The following is a 15,673-nucleotide window of genomic DNA, read 5'->3' on the forward strand; positions in this document are numbered from 1 at the left end:
GTGATACCTAGGCTGTCCTTGCATTTACCATTATCACTGGATGCAGGAAAAGTGCAGGTTCTGATGCTATTAAACAGCAAAACCCTCTTCAGCTTCTTGCAGTTCAGGTTCCTGAAGCCAGAAAGAAGAATTCTCTCCAAGGCACTTCTGCTATCAGTGAAATGCCTGTGACAGCTCTCCCGAGATTTAAATGTCTTGGGGTGGCTGCCATGGTATTTGCAGCAAAAGACCCTTGTCTTCATTCTTTGCTTTCCTCCATAAATCACTTTCCTAGTTTATCTGACAGGGTGCTAGTTTGTTATCATTTGAGATGCACTGAAAAGTTGTCCAGGCATTTGCTTGAGAAAGGCTTGGAAGGTGAATTATATGTACCCAAAAAAAAAATGGCTGGTTCCCTTCCTCTCTTGGGTTTGGAAATTTTACTTTTTGGTGCGGTCACTCGTTTTCAATTAGAGTGCAACAGGGAGCCTTAGTACTTGACCTCTCTGAAGGAAAAGTGCCTCTGGTGAAACAGAGAGCAACTGTGACTCTTTCGTATTTCATTCTGGATGAAAGAGACTGGGTAGAACAATGCCACCCTAAGACACTATCTGGGTCTGAGCCAAGCTACAAGTGACGCCTGACACAGGTTGGACACTTGTCAGCTTCCCTCAAGTTTTGATGGGAAATGTAGGCGTCCTGGTCTTGCAGCTTGGCTCTCCGACTGCTGTCCAATGGACTTTTCAACTGTCACCTGTCCAACATTTCGCCAAGCTGCCTACATTTCCCATCAAAACTTGAGGGAAGCTGACAAGTGTCCAACCTGTGTCAGGCGTCACTTGTAGTTTGGCCCTGTCAGAGAACCAATTTGAGTGCTTCCCACTTTCCTGAGAAGTTCTAGCAGCAATTGCAACCTGGCTTTTTGATTCCATTGGATGGGAAAGCTCCAGAGCTCTGTCTCTGTAATGTTTGCTTTATTTTCAGATGCACACATTGAGCATAGGTGGAGGCAAATATCCCACTCTTCACTTAAAACTAACACAGTTCTTTCTGCCCTTTTGTCTCTTCTCCCAAAGCCTAATGAACTCCAAAACAGATTAACAGAAAGTTTCCACCACCACAGAATCTCTGGTACCATTGAGAAATGAATTGAATATTTTCGTCATTACAGTAATCAATGCCTTGTTTCCGCACATTGGGAAAAGACACGCACGAAGGTTTTATAGTTTGTGTTTGTGTTTTAGATGCGATTTAATAAATTAAAACCCACCTCTCAAGCTGCCACTTGCTCCAGGAGAGCCAATCTCTGTAGTCCGGAGATCAGATGTAATTCTGGGAGAACTCCAGCCCCCAAAGACTGTCAACTCTATTGGGCACCTGAAGCTTAGAATATTGTTTCTATGAAAAAAGTCAGGAACCTGATGTTGGCAAGAAATCTATGAGCAGTTCTGTTTAGGGTGAGTTAACCAGGTGAAGTTATGGAGCTGTACATTAATCTTCAGTTTTACAGGCAGATTTTTAAATTGCTTGACAGAGAAACTCTTAGACTCAATATTATTGCTTGTTGTTGGGAGATATTCAATATGTTTAAGGCTGAAGTACACAATGCACAACGATCCTATTTAATGGATGGGATTTACTTCTGAATAAATTAGGATTGGATTTAAAGGCTGTGGTTCCTATTCAAACATCACTGAACCCATGAAGCTTCCTTATACTGTTGATCAAAGTCATTTTTGTCACCTCTGACCAACAGTGGCTCTCTGGTAGAAGTCTTTGACGTCATCTACCGCCTGATCCTTCTAACTGAAGATGCTGAGGATTGAAGCTGGAACCTTCTGCACTGAAAGCAGAGACTCCGCCTCTGAGCCACGGCCCTTCCTGAAAGTAAAAGTAAAATTAAATGGAAAAAGAAATCTATGAAACCCTGAACCCATAGAAATCAATGAAAAGCTGCCGTCAAGTCATAGCTGACTTATGGCAACCCCTGGTGGGGTTTTCCCTCAAGTTTTGATGGGAAATGTAGGCGTCCTGGTTTTACAACTTGGCTTTCCATTACAGCTGCAAGACCAGGATGCCTACATTACCCATCAAAACTTGCAGGAAGCTGACAAGTGTCCAACCTGTGTCAGACGTCACTTGTAGCTTGGCTCTAACAGAGGTGGTTTGCCATTGCCTGTCTTTCCAACCTTAGTCTTCATTGGAGGTGCCCCATCCAATTACTAACCAAGGCCAACCCTGCTTAGCTTCTGAGATCTGATGAGATCAGGCGCTCCGGGGCTATCCAGGTCTGAGCAGAAGGCAATGAAGCCACACCAAAGAGAATGTCGATGTTTTCCAACCAGCAGCCCACAATTTACTTCATCTGAATATAAGGGCTTTACATTTCTACTATCTAAGGCTAAATACTACAAGGTTCAGTATTTAGCTGTCAAGGGACTTGAGAGGAAAACAAACAACCACCTTCTGAATAGGCATGCTGTTTCACATTCATTTCAGTCAGGTGCTGCTGGTGGAACAAAATCCAAGATCACAGTGCCTTGCTCCCAGTTTCTCCCTCCCAGCCAGCTTAGCTGTCATCTCATGTGCAAAAGATCAGGTAAATAGATGCTTTCTATGACCTTTTTTGCTATAGTTAGCGGGAAGAGATGCAAAGCAACTGGTGAATACAAAGACAGTTAATGCTGCTTGCATAATTAGCAAACGATTGGCATAATATGCCAATGAGTGTACCCAGATTTGAGAAGTGTAAATATAGCAGCTGAGCACTGGGTGGTTTTTAACCCTTTACCTCCCCAACGGAAGAAGCGACTGTAAGAGAGATTAAGCCTGGGCCCTTTTCACACTACTTACGTGCTTCTGGAACATCACGAAATGTAGCGCAAAAAACGCAGAAGATAGCGTCTTCTCGCGAGAGTTTTGCACGACATTGCGCAAAACTCTCGCGAGAAGATGCTATCTTCCACGGTTTTTGCACTACATTTCGCGATGTTCCAGAAGCACGTAAGTAGTGTGAAAAGGGCCCTGGTCTGTATTAGAGGGTGGGACTAAAAGGAACTAATGAAATGTTGAGCAACTTTACCTCCCATCCCCTTTGCTATCAATCATGTATGCTTGACCTCCATTGTTTAATGAGCTAGAAGGTAGGCAAGGCACAATGCAACCTCTTCCCTCAACATTTCCCCACGGAAACAGAGTAATGAATTCATCCATAGGAGACTAACAGTGCAATCCTAAGCAGAGTTACTCCAGCCTAAGCCCACTGGAATCAACGGGCTTGGACTGGCGTAACTCTCCTTAGGATTGCAATCAACTATGTCTTTGCTGGACATAGATCCAGAGGAGTTAGCCATGTTAGTCTGTAGTTGCAAAATAGTAAAAAGTCCAGTAGCACCTTTAAGACTAACCAACTTTATTGAGGCATAAGCTTTCGAGAACCACAGCTCTCTTCATCAGATGCATGGAGGGTATGAAGAAACTGGCCAGAGATATATAGGTGGTGAGGGAAAGGGGGGAGATTGAAGTCCTTGATGGAATGTCCTGATATATTGAAGCATTCCCCTACTGGTTTCTGGATATTGCCAGTTTTGATGTCAGATGTGTCCATTTATTCTTTTGTGCAGAGGTGTGGCTGGTGTGGCTGGTGGCAGAGGGGCATTGTTGGCACCTGAGGGCAAATATCACATTGGAGGATAAGCAGCTGTAAAAGCTAGATATTGTGTAGTTGACACCACTGGGTCCTGGGTATGTTGCAGGGTCTGGACTTAAAGGTCACGGTGATGGACTCAGCTTCAGTTGCTGAGATTTCCAGACAGGAAGAGTATGATTGACATCCCCAATGTGGCTAGCCTGAAATGGCAGTTGAGGATGGAATGTTGAGGGGGCTGAGAGTTGGGAGAAAGGACTGCAGAGTGGGAGGGAGTGGGAGCCTGGCTTTTGACCAGAGAGGGTCAGCCAGAGAATCCTCTGTGTGAGGAAGTAATGTTTGTGAAGCACTGTTAGTCCTCGGACTGAAGAAGGGAAAACCAGCACTAACTCCTACTTAGACTTGAGAGATCTGGGACTTACAGTGGGCCAAGGAAGTGGGTAGAGAGGAGTCTCCCCTTCAGTGCCAGGAACAGGGTTATAGTTCATAGCTATAACACCTGCCCAGTATCTAGGAAGGGTTTGACTCAGTGGAGCACCCTTAAGTCTGGAGAGGAGGGGAAGTCATGGTGTGTCTGTGCTTTGAAAGTAGAGTACTTGTTAAGCAATGTCAACCTCTGAAAGAAGGTTATACGAAGTGTTTTGTGCCTCACACCAGTGAAGTTTCTGTATAAAAACCTTTCTGTTACTTCATTTCAAATATCTGCCGACCTGCCTTCTGACTTTAACCTTCTGTAAATAAACCTTCTGTTACCTTTTGAACCTCCCGAAGGCTTGTGTGCCAGTTTCTGCTAAAGGGAAGCGCAAACCCCTAAACTGTCCCCTACTAAGACTTGGCTGGGTAACCATTTTTAATATTCCTAAGGGTAGGACAAGAAGGAAAGTTGAAGCTTAACATCAACCACGCTACCAGAGGCTTCCCAGCCCAGTATACAGCTTCATAGGCTTAAAGAGGAGAAGTTTTACCTCAGGATAGGGTAAGGTCTGCCCAAGCCTGAGTTGGATGTGGGTTTGTGACAGTCACCATCATTGAACAGAAACGTTTCAAAAGCAAAATCCAATGGGAAGCTGCTGAATTGAAATTCATATGCAAATTTGAATCAATCAGACTTGGACTGAATAGAGACTCTGGATGGTTATCTCATTACCAGAAGTAACTGCCTTTCAGTCATTCCATTCAGATTCAGCAATGGAGGGGAGGGGGGTCACACCCAGCCCGGATTGTGCACACCACCTCTTTCTTGACTTTTGCAACTGATTTCCATCTACATGGCCATCACTCCCGGTACCCTCTCCCCCCCACCACCACCACCTATATATCTCTGGCCAGTTTCTTCATACCCTCCATGCATCTGACGAAGAGTGCTGTGGTTCTCGAAAACTTATGCCTCAGTAAAGTTGGTTAGTCTTAAAGGTGCTACTGGATTTTTTACTATTTTGCTTGGCATGTGTAGGAGCATAAACCCTGATGTTAAATACTCTGGGCAGTATTTAAATGCTACCCACGGTGATCTGGAGTGTTCGATTCTGACAAATACATGGTATTTTGTATAGTGTATTCTGCTGTACCCACAGTGGGCCAAAGCTTCCAATTTTAGCATTTTTTAAAAAAACAATTTGAAGTTCGTAATAACTTATGAAAATTTTTATGCCAGATAGTTTATTCCATTCAACTCACCTCCATTACTTCCCCATCACAGAATGTTGTGGTGCTCTCCTTTTGTGTGTGTGTGCGGTGCATTCCAGAATAAAATTTTATTCTGCTTCTCTCTAGTGGTCTCCAGGAAGGTTGCCAAGAATTGGTGGAAACTTCTCTGAGGGAAGAAAGAGGGCATGGAGAAATTCAGCCGACTTTGTACCACTTTTTAACACAGCTGCACCTACGGGCCTCTCTGCCCCATTACATGAACAACGTGCTCTTCGGAACTTCTCTGAACACTGTCCAACATATAAACATCTTAACCAATAACTGGAAAGAAAAACTATTTCTGTAATCTGTGAAATCACAGCATCCAGAACAACGGCTAGCGAGAACTCAGAGATTGGTGAAGAACAAAAGAGTTGTATCCCAGACAGAGGAGCACATGAGACCAGCTTGGCAAAGATGTTCTTCTTGACTGGTTGTATTCAAATCAAAGTGCTCACCATAATTTCCACATCATTCATATCTGTACCGTCACAGAGCGTGCCCCAAAATCGCATCCTACCCAAACCTTGCATTTGGAGACAGAATACAAACACATCCAAGCGCATTGTTTGAACTTCTGGGCTGTTTTAGTGCCGCATGTAGAGCAAATCCTAGAGAGTTTACATATGTCTAGTTCTAAATGCATTCCGAGGTCTCTCTTAGGGGTGTGCAGAAACAAGCCAGAAATACACACGAAAATTGCTGTTTTGTTTAGTAAAGTAGTTTCTGGAATGATGAACCAAATCTGGGAAACCAACATCCTCCCACGAAAAAGTTGGTATGTTTTGTTGGTCATAAGCAGCAGCAGCAGCAGCAGGCAGGCACTGGGCCGGAAACACCTTCTTCTCCTTATGAGAGTTGTCTACCAATCGGATCCCACAATGGGAGAAAAAATGTAAGATCTTTCACTTGAGCATCCCATGTAAGATGTCTGTTGTAGAGAGACTGTAAACTTTCAATGTCCTTAGCCACAAAGGATTCTGGGTATGAGAGCCCCATGTTGGCTATTTTTGTTTGAGAAGATTAAAGTGTTTCGCAACTGCAATGCTTCTTTCAGGGGAAAAAAGTATTGCAGTGTATAATCTGTATTACCTTCTTCCTTCTACATAGAACTTCTGTTATTCACTCTTTGCAGGACAACTAACCCAGATAAATTTCGTAAAACATCATTGTAGAATAGAAGCCGAAACAGATGGCGACTGAGAAAGGAGTTGCATGGGCCAAACAATGGAGATGGAGCACTAACAGACCAATTCTAAGCAGGTCTACACAGAATCCTCCTCAAGTCTATTCAATGGGGCTTACTCCCAAGAAAAGGTTCTTAGGATTGCAGTGTAAATGTCAAAGACTGAGACAAGAATTTCAGAAAGAATTAAAAGGTATGCAGTTTTTAAACAATGAAGGTTTTCCTTTACCTGTCCATGTTAGATTGCTACGAAGAGGTAACTGTAAGTGCCTTTGAAGGGAAGGAGCATAGGACACCACCTCAAATTATGCTTTTAAGAGGATCCAATAATAAAATATGAAGGCAAAATAGCACATGGTTGCTAAATTTTCCCCATCAAGAATCTCAATGCGCATCACGCCTGTTTGTTATGCATGCAACGGGTGTACTCTGTCAGCATGATGGAGAAAATGCTTAAGTCTCATTGGGTGTTTTTATTTTTCACCAAGTAGCTCCTCCACTACCCAAATTTATCATCTAAGGTCACATTACTGTCACATCTGTCATTTCTCATTGCACCCAAGTAATAATAAAACCAATGCAGTGATGAAATAGCATGCTGAAGGCCATGTTATCCCACAAGATCATTTTCACGTCACCCTCCAAGATCCATCACCTTATGTTCACGTCATCTTGTCTGCCCTTATTGATCTACAAAGCTTTCCATTCAGGTTCATCTTGCCATTAGCTTGGGAATGCTTAGCTTTAGAGAGCCTTTCTACACAAGATTCCTCGGCACGTATTCGTTAAGTGTAGGGAGACGCAATGTTAGCGAAGAATTATAGTTTTAAAAGACAGAACAGGCAGGGGTTGCTCCTCAGAGGGTTTGTTAATTTCATCTTTGCCTCCCAGAAGGCTCTGTCAATTTCACCTCTCCAGACTACAACCTTGTGCAATCACAACCAGAGGGCAACAAGGAACAGAAATGGGCTGGAGCTGCCTTCCAGAGCCAGGCTTGGACCTGGAGAGGTTATAATGGGCTGAAGTGTCCCTTGTGGCATTCCACAGCCCCTTCACACAGCTCCAGTGTTTAGCAAAGCCTTTGCCCTGCTGTGGGCTCTGTCTTTTTAAACTACCCTTCCCAGCTACCATTGCATCTCCCAACACGTGTTCTTCATGTCTCAGTTGTCTCATGTAGAGAGACTTTGAGATCTGACAAGGTCAGATTATACCACTGGGCCTTTCCTCCCTACCTTCTATTACTGTATCACATCATGACAGTTATAATTTGGTGCATTTGCTGTCTCATCATTAACAAAATAACTCACTAACAAAATAGACAACAGCCCATGCAGGATGGTATTATTTCTGCTTGTAAATCTGCTGAATCATGAGTGTCACATGGTGCGTGTCACATGGGCCATTAATGTCACAGCAGCATTTCCTTGCTTCTTATAGGTGAGACACATTCTTTTCCTGAATGAGAACTGGAGGCAAACCTCTCTTTCGTTGCTGAAGACTTAGTTTTAAAATGTGTAGGAATAAGAAGTATCTGCCCTTGAGAGTAAGCCATCATCTTCCATGCTTCTGCCTGATTTGGGCACGCTTCCGGAGCGGAAGGAGGCTGCCCCAGAAAAGTGATACACGGAGAGATCCCACAGGCAGCTTTTGTTTAAGGTGGGAAACTCTGCTGTCTTCTGAGATAATTCTGAGACTAAACAATCCAATTGCACCAAATGCTGCGACATGGTAGAATTACCCTCTTCCAGAGGTTTGATCAGTGAGTCATGCAGAATCATAATGGGCAACCTCCTCTGAGCATGGATACTTTGAGCTGAATCCTGCCTTTCTGTGGGTGCAATGGGGACATCTCAGCCAATTCCTCCGCTACTGTGGACCTCTGACTCCCTTCTCATGCCTAGGGATCCCCCATCCCGTAGAATATATTTTGGGGTATATTTTGGGAGAGGGAAAGGAAGGGAGGAAGAGGGAAGGCAGGGTAGTTGTGCTCCGCTGATGGACGTCTTTGCAGTTTGTTGTGTGTGGGGGGGGGGGGTCTAAGCTTTGGATCCACAGACCTTTTTAATGCTTTATTTCTCACAACATATTAGCTGATCACTTGCGGCACAGTTTGGGAATCACTTGTCTGGAGCAGTCTGGCATTGCACCAGCAGACGTGGGCACACCCAGTCGGATTGTAAAGTTTTCATCCAACTTCCCCAAGTCAACCGTCTAAAAAAGCACCGGGACACTCATTATCCATTCCCTCTGCACCACAAACATCCCAAGAATGCAGCATCACAGCCGCTGTGTGGATTTTGCCGGCCGCCTGCGACTCCCCCCCCCCAAACTAAAACCGGCGCTCTTTAGTCCTGCGTGTCCCTCCACGGCCGTGTTTGCTGTGGAGGAATGCAAAGTGGGGGGGGGGGGAGAAGAGATCCCGGCGCTGTCAGAGGTGAACCCACCTGTCTGCCACCTATTCCTGCTTCCCTTTCCAAACGGTGACGATGACCCTAGGCGTTCCTTTCATTCCCTTCCCGGGGCTTGGGGAAGGACCAACCGAGGGGCAAGGGGGGGACCAGGCTCCAGATTCCCCCTGCAACCCTCACCTTTCCCCGGAGGTAAGCCGAACAGCCTTGAGCGGGATTGCGAGCAGACCTGCTTAGGATCGGGCTGTTAGAAACCCCGGCCGAGGGCTGCGTGGCGTGGCTTGGCCCCCGCCGCGAGATCTCTGCTCCCAGCCCTGGGGAGCAGCAGCAGCAGCACTCCGCGGGCCTGCCAGGAACGGCGCCAGGTGCGGCGCAGCGTTAGGGAAAGACGGGGGGGGGGGGAGATCGGCCACATCCGAGCCGCGCAGCCAGGATTTCACCGGGGGGGGGTGAGAAGGCCCCACCGGGCTGCGGCCGTGACTAGGGTCGGGCCCCGCGGGCGGCGGAAGTTTTGCAGAGCGGGGCGGCCGGCGAGGCTGGGGGGGCGCGGCGGGAAGGGCTCTGCGCCGCCCTCCTGCAGGGCCGGCAGCCCCGCCAACGCCCGCCCGGCCCGGGTGCTGCGCCAGGGGGGCGCGGAGGCAGAGCGGGCCGAGGCCAGGCGGGAGCGCCAGGCTGGGCTGCAGGATCGCGCTCCAGTCCGGCGGCCGGGAAGAGGCAGTGGGCGGCGCTCCGGAGAGCGGCTGCCGGGCGGGCGGGCGGCAGGCGAGGCAGTGAGGCGACGCAGCCCTGGCTGGCGGGCTGGCGGGCGGGCTGCCTCTCCCCGCGCCGCGCTCCTCGCCCGGACCTGCCTTGCCCAAGCCGCAGCTCTCCGCCGCGAGCCGAGCCGAGCCTGCGCGCCAAGTCGCGGACGCCGGCGGGGGGGCCCGGGGAGCCGGCATGGGGCCGTCCGGGGCTTGCGGAGAGGCGCGGCGCTGGGGCCGGGCAAAGTTGGCGGCCGCCGAGTCCCCGAGCGCGCCTTCGGGAGCGGCCTGAGGAGGAGCGCGTCGCGGCCGGCCGGCCTGGCGGGTGAGTGGCCGAGGCGCGTCCTTCCCCCCCCCCCCTGCCTGCCTGCCTGCCCCGAGGGGGGGGGCCGCCCGCCGTCCCAAAGGGCGCTTCAGGGCTCGGGGCCCTTCGAGCCCTCGCCAGGTGCCACCGACCAACCGGGCGCGCCTCCCCCTCCTCGCCCGCAGGCTGCGCGCCACGGAGCGCGCTGGAGGCGCCTCGCTGCAAAGACCGGCTGCTCCCCCCCCCCCCGCTCTCTTTTGCCCGGAGTGTCCAGCGCAACTTGCTCGAGAAGCGGCGCCTTTGGGAAGGGGGAGCCGCGCGGATGCCTTGTGGCGCAGCGCCCTCGAGCGGCCGAACTGGAGAACGCGGCCGCCACCCGGCCCGGGCGCAGGCCGCCGAGGCCCGCTTGGCCGCAGCGCCGCGTTCCTTCCTCGGGGGCGCGGCGCGGGGTTCAGTTCCCTAGAGGGTCCCCGGCCGCTGCGGTGGGCCCGGAGAGGCGGCCTCGTGTTCCAGGCGCCTCGCTCACCTGGGCGCCTCTCGCCTGCGTTCCGCTTCCTGGCTCCGAGTCACCGCGGCTCGGGCAGCTCCTTTCAGCGCTTGCTGCGGGAGGGGGGGCGGGTGTTCTTAACGCGAATGAAAAGAAACGTGTGGCGAGGCGACTGCGGATTAAAGCTGCTCGGGTCTCCCGTCGCAAAAACGCCGCTTCGCTTTTCTTCCAAGCAATTAAGTTTCGCGGGAGGGGGAAGGGAATGCTGGGCGGGAACTGCCCGGACAAGTGCTTGAAGCAGGAGGGAGCTTTCGAGGTCTGGCCGTTCATTTTGCGTTAAGAGTAATCCTCTAGGATCGGGTCTGGGTTTTTTTTCCGATTGACGCAGAGATTTTTTTAAAAACGAGCTTTGCGGAGGTTTCCCCTCTACAGGTGGAGCCAAACAATGTGATGTTACGGGGAATTCGCTAACCGGCACGGTTTGAGGCCGACCTGTTGTAAATCAGCACCGCAATATTGTTGGTATTTAAGACGATTTCGTTTCCCTCGGTCTACGGACACGCACAGCCCACCCCTGTCAACTCGGAAGTCAGCCAGTTGAGGGGGGGGAGTAGTTGTGAAGTTCCTGCATTGTGTCGGGGATGGACTAGATGACCCTAGAGGTCCCTTCCAACCCTATGGTTCTATGATCTCTGGAGGATTTACTCCGGGTAAACTTGGTTGGGAGAAGCGTGCATAAAACTCCGAGATCACACAGTTAAGCCGGCAGGTGTGCGTAGCTTTTCGCCTCACAACCGGTAGTGCAATCCCAAGCAGAGTTACTGCAGTCTAAGCCCCCTTTGACAGCCAGCGGCCTTAGACTGGAGCAACTCCGCTTGGGATTGCACAGCACATCCGAGTGACTCCGCTTGTGTTAGAACTCGCGGCCGTCTCCAAAGGCAGCCCGAGGGCAGATCCGGTGCTTTAATGGGAAGCCGGTTCCCGTGGGTCGGATTTCTCTCTCTCTCGCTCTTTGCAGGCTCCAAGTCAGCAGCCCCTTCCCCGCTTTCTGCCTTCGCTGTGATATGCAAATGACGCCGCTGGGCTTCGGCCGTTAATGCCCCCTTTCAGCAAGTGCAGGGCTGCGGGTTATCCCGGAGGAAAGGGGGAAACAGTATTCGCTGCGCCGAGCGGCTTCATGTCTTCTAAAGCCCTCCCATCTACCGCCTCCCAAAGTATTCGTCTTGCCCCTGAATTGGATCGCAGTTGCCGGCCCAGCTTTTTTGAACGGCGCTCCCAAGTGGAACCTGATCCCTTCCCGCTCCTCCTCCTCCTCCTCCTCCCGCTGGAAAAAGCCCTTCCCGCTCCGATTGGCGAGCCCAGGGCCCAGTTCGGCGTCTCCGCACTCGACCGGCCATGCGCTCGGGGCGCTGCTGCTGCTGCTGCTGCTGGGCGCTCGCGGCTCCTGCGCGTAAGTGGCTGCGCTTTGAAGCCGCGGGCGGAGCGGCCTTTTCTCCTCTTCTCCGGGCGAGAAGCCGGCGGGGATCGAGGGAGCCTCGCCAGCCTTCCTCGAGGGACTTGCCTCTCGGAAGTCGGCCGGGCCGGGCGTGCCCATCGCGGCGGAAGCGAGTTCCCGTTGCGCGGCTGCAGCTTTCTCGACCGCCGGCCGGCCGGTTGGTTTCCCTGCGCGCCTCCCTCTTCCTCGGCTGGAGCCGCGCGTATTGAAATGCGTGGGATTCGCCTCCGGTTAGGCTTGTCCGCGCAGTCCTATAGTCACTTCAATGGGCTTAGACTGGAGTAACTGTCCATAGGATCGCGCTGTTAATTGAGCAGGGGGGACTAGTCGTCTGCTTCCACGGATCGCTTAAACTGCAGCTCGGCACGGCTGGCGCCTGCCAGATCGACTCCCGAGTAAGTGCGGCCAGGGATGGATGCAAAAACTGCAGGGTCGGTCGCGGTCTGCCTTGGCTCTCTGGGAGTTGATCGCTGCCCTCGGTTTTTCCGGAGGGTTTCCTTTGCAGTTTGCGGCTTGGAGGGGGCGGGAGAGCCTCCTGGGACTGGGCTCGGCACTTGGGTGCCAAGTTGGGAGGTCCGCCCCGGTCGGAGTTTCGCCCTCTCCGCCTTGCATTCCTGGCTGGGCCACCAGAAGACCGGGCGGGCGGGCGCTGCAGGGCGCAGCTGGGCCTCGGCTCCCCGGCGCGGGGGCTTTGCGGAAGGCGAGCCGAGGCGAGTCTCGCTGCGCCGCGTCCCCGGGCGGCGGAGGGTTAAAAGGCCCGGGGTTGGGGGGGGGGGGCAGGCTTCGCTCGGCTTGGCGGAGGCGCCCCTTGAAAGGCTGGCGGCACCAGCGAGCCGAGCGTGAAGCAGTCGCGAGCGGCGGCACTGGCCGGAGGAGCCGCGTCCAGAGGCGGGCTGCTGGCCGGCCGTCGAGCTCGGCGCGGACTCGGGCGGCCGGGGGCTCCGTGGCTGCTTTGGGGGGGAAGACGACGCGCCTTCGGGTCTGGCCGCTGTGATGTGCGATCTCGTCGGCCTCGTGCCGGGCTCGCCCGCGCCGCGGGAGAAGGGGAGCCCAGCCGCCTTGCTGCGCCCGTCCCGAGCGAGCCTTGGGGCCGGGGCGGGCAGGGCTCCTCGGAAGTAAGTGCGTCTTCTCGGACTCCCTGCGGGTGGCGGCGGCCGCGTGTGCCGAGCCCGGCGCTGCGGAGCCGGTTCCCCCTTCACGCGGCTCGGCGCCCGCTCGGCCCCTCCGCGCCGCTCCTCCCTTCGAGGCCGGCCGGGGCTGCCGAGCGCGGCTGGGGCTTCGGGGCCGGAGAAATGAGTTCCGGAGGCGGCTGGCGGCGGCGGCCCGGCTTCGGCGGAGGAATCTGAGCAGGAGGGCCGGCCGAGGCAGGGGCGCCGCGGCGGGGCGGGCCGGAGGGGCGAGCGGCGAAGGGGCGCGGGCGAGACCCCGGGCGGGCTGCTCCGAGGCGGCGCGGCGGGACGGCCGAGGTGAGGCGGCGGCTTCGGCGGGGGAAACTTGCTCCGCAGCCGGAAAGTTGGGCGGCGGGAGCGGGAGGGACAGAGGCGGGCGGCCGGGCCGGGGGATGCGCGCCGGGAACAAAAACTTCGCCGCGTGGCGCGCAGCTCCCGCCTCGCCTCTCGCGGCCGGGAACGGCGCGTCGGCTGCGGCGGGGCGTCTTGGCCCTCCGCCGGCCGCGTCGTGCTGGGAACTGGGCCGGGCTTCTGGGGCGGCATCGCATGCACCCCCCGGGACTCCTCGGGGCTGGCTTGGGTCCCGCGGGCCTTCCGAGGGTCGCCTCCCGGCCGCCGCCGCCGCCTTTCGGAGCTCCCCCCCCCGGGTGGCTTCTCTTCCCGGAGATTTCTTCTCCCCCCCCCTTTTAATGGTCAACCCCTGCCCGGCCGCGCTCCTTTTGTAATAGGATTAGTCAAATGCGTCGTATTCCCCCCCCCCTTTCCCTAAAACCCACCGGGCGGTTGTGGCAGGGCCGGTGCGAAGCTGTCGCCTGCTCGCTCTCCTCCCTCCTTTGCTTATTAGTTGGGAGTTGGAGATTAACAGTGAAATCCTAAAGAGTAAAGCGTCCAGGAGCACCTTTAAGACTAACCAACTTTACTGTAGCACAAGCTTTCGAGAATCACAGCTCTCTTCGTCGGATACAGAGAGTGGAGGTTCTCAAAAGCTTATGCCACAATAAAGTTGGTTAGTCTTAAAAGTGCTACTGGACTCTTTACTATTTTGCAACTACCGACGAACACGGCTAACATCTCTAGATCCTAAACAGTGTTACTCCAGTCTAAGTCCCTTGGAATCAGTGGCTTAGACTGGAGTAACTCTTATTTAGGATTGCACTGTAAAAGTTGCTGGGCCTCTTTCCTTTTTTTGGCTTGCTTGAGTTGTGTTGAGGAACAGCAAAAAGTGAGAATGGTGAAAACTGAAAGGTGTGTGTTGACATCATTTACATTTTATTTGGAGCATGTAAAATTAATGCTCCTAAAATGACAATTCGCTGTGATTTAAAAACAACAACAACTCTGGAAGTGCTTTCCAGTTACAATGAAGTACTTCTCATTGATTTCGAGGGGAATGCCCGGGCATGCCTAGAAAGAAAAGACACGCTAAATCAGACCAGAGTCTCTGAAATGCTGGCTGGGTTGTGTGTGTCCTTGTGCTTTGCTGGTGGATTCTGTCACAATCTGATCCTCACACTTGTTCAAAGAATCAGTACTAGAGCACTCTGAGAGGAGGAATAATCTGTGTTAGTGGTTTTTGCACCTCTGCTTGTAAGATCCTTGGCATCTTATCAAGGCTTGTAAGAAAAATTTCAGTCTTGTTTTAAAATAGTAAAGAGTCCAGTAGCACCTTTAAGACAAACCAACTTTATTGTAGCATAAGCTTTTGAGAACCACAGCTCTCTCCATCAGATGCTGACGAAGAAAGCTGTGGTTCTCGAAAGCTTATGCTACAATACAGTTGGTTTGTCTTAAAGGTGCTACTGGACTCTAGTATTTTGCAACTACCGACTAACATGGCTAACTTCTCTGACTCTTGTTTTAGTCAGCATGAGTTAATTCACTTACCATAGTGGGGGGGAAACATTGGTAAGAAGATGGGAGGGTTACTTGTGTCTCCTTCACCAGCTGTGTGTTTGTGTGTTGTGCGTAATTTGTCCCTTTTAGCAATACTGGAAGTAAGAGTGCTACCAACTTCCACATATCGCAGCTTCCAGCAGCTTGATTCCAAGACCAGTTATGCCAGGGGTGTAAATTTAAGACAACCAGGCTATGATGCAATCCTGTGTATGTATCCTGTGTAATAAGAACCATTGAACTCAGAATATTAGCTATTTTAGCATTTTACTGTAAAATACTTTACAGTAATAGCTGTTAAAGTAATCTAAACATTACAGAAGAAAAAGTTATGGTGTGTTTCTTCTGAGCTTATTATTGGAGCTGCAAGTCTTAGAAGAACAGCAGCCGTTTATGCCGCTGAATGCTTCCGGTTTCAAAACTGAGCAGTACGCAAAAGCCGGCGCTTGGTGATGGATGAGGCTGGCACGTGCAACTGTTTCAGTTTGATATGTATAACCTACAAGTTAAAATGGTTCTTTTGTGGAAAGGAGTGGGGGGGATTTCTTTTTCCCAAGATTTCCCATGATGTTCGCACCGGAGATTTTACTTGATGCAGAAAACCTTGCAGTGGCAGAGCCCGTATTGGCACCATTCCTAACATATCCCAGGGTTTCTGTTACTAATTTCCTCATAGTGTA

At 51.9% G+C, this 15,673-nt stretch overlaps 1 protein-coding gene across 3 annotated transcripts in view; it reads left to right on the forward strand.

The window, feature by feature from the left end:
- The first annotated feature begins 12,250 nt into the window (after positions 1-12,250).
- FAT1 (FAT atypical cadherin 1) overlaps positions 12,251-15,673 on the forward strand; it is a 167,989-nt gene continuing 164,566 nt past the window's right edge. For 2 of the 3 annotated variants that reach the window (XM_054990664.1, XM_054990662.1), the window contains exon 1: positions 12,251-12,326. The gene's annotated coding sequence lies outside the window, so the exon portion shown is untranslated. Of the gene's footprint in view, positions 12,327-12,996; positions 13,047-15,673 lie in introns of those variants that run through there. The other variant, XM_054990663.1, reaches the window with a different exon arrangement.

Source organism: Eublepharis macularius, chromosome 10, assembly GCF_028583425.1.
Source record: "Eublepharis macularius isolate TG4126 chromosome 10, MPM_Emac_v1.0, whole genome shotgun sequence".
Lineage (NCBI taxonomy): Eukaryota > Metazoa > Chordata > Lepidosauria > Squamata > Eublepharidae > Eublepharis > Eublepharis macularius.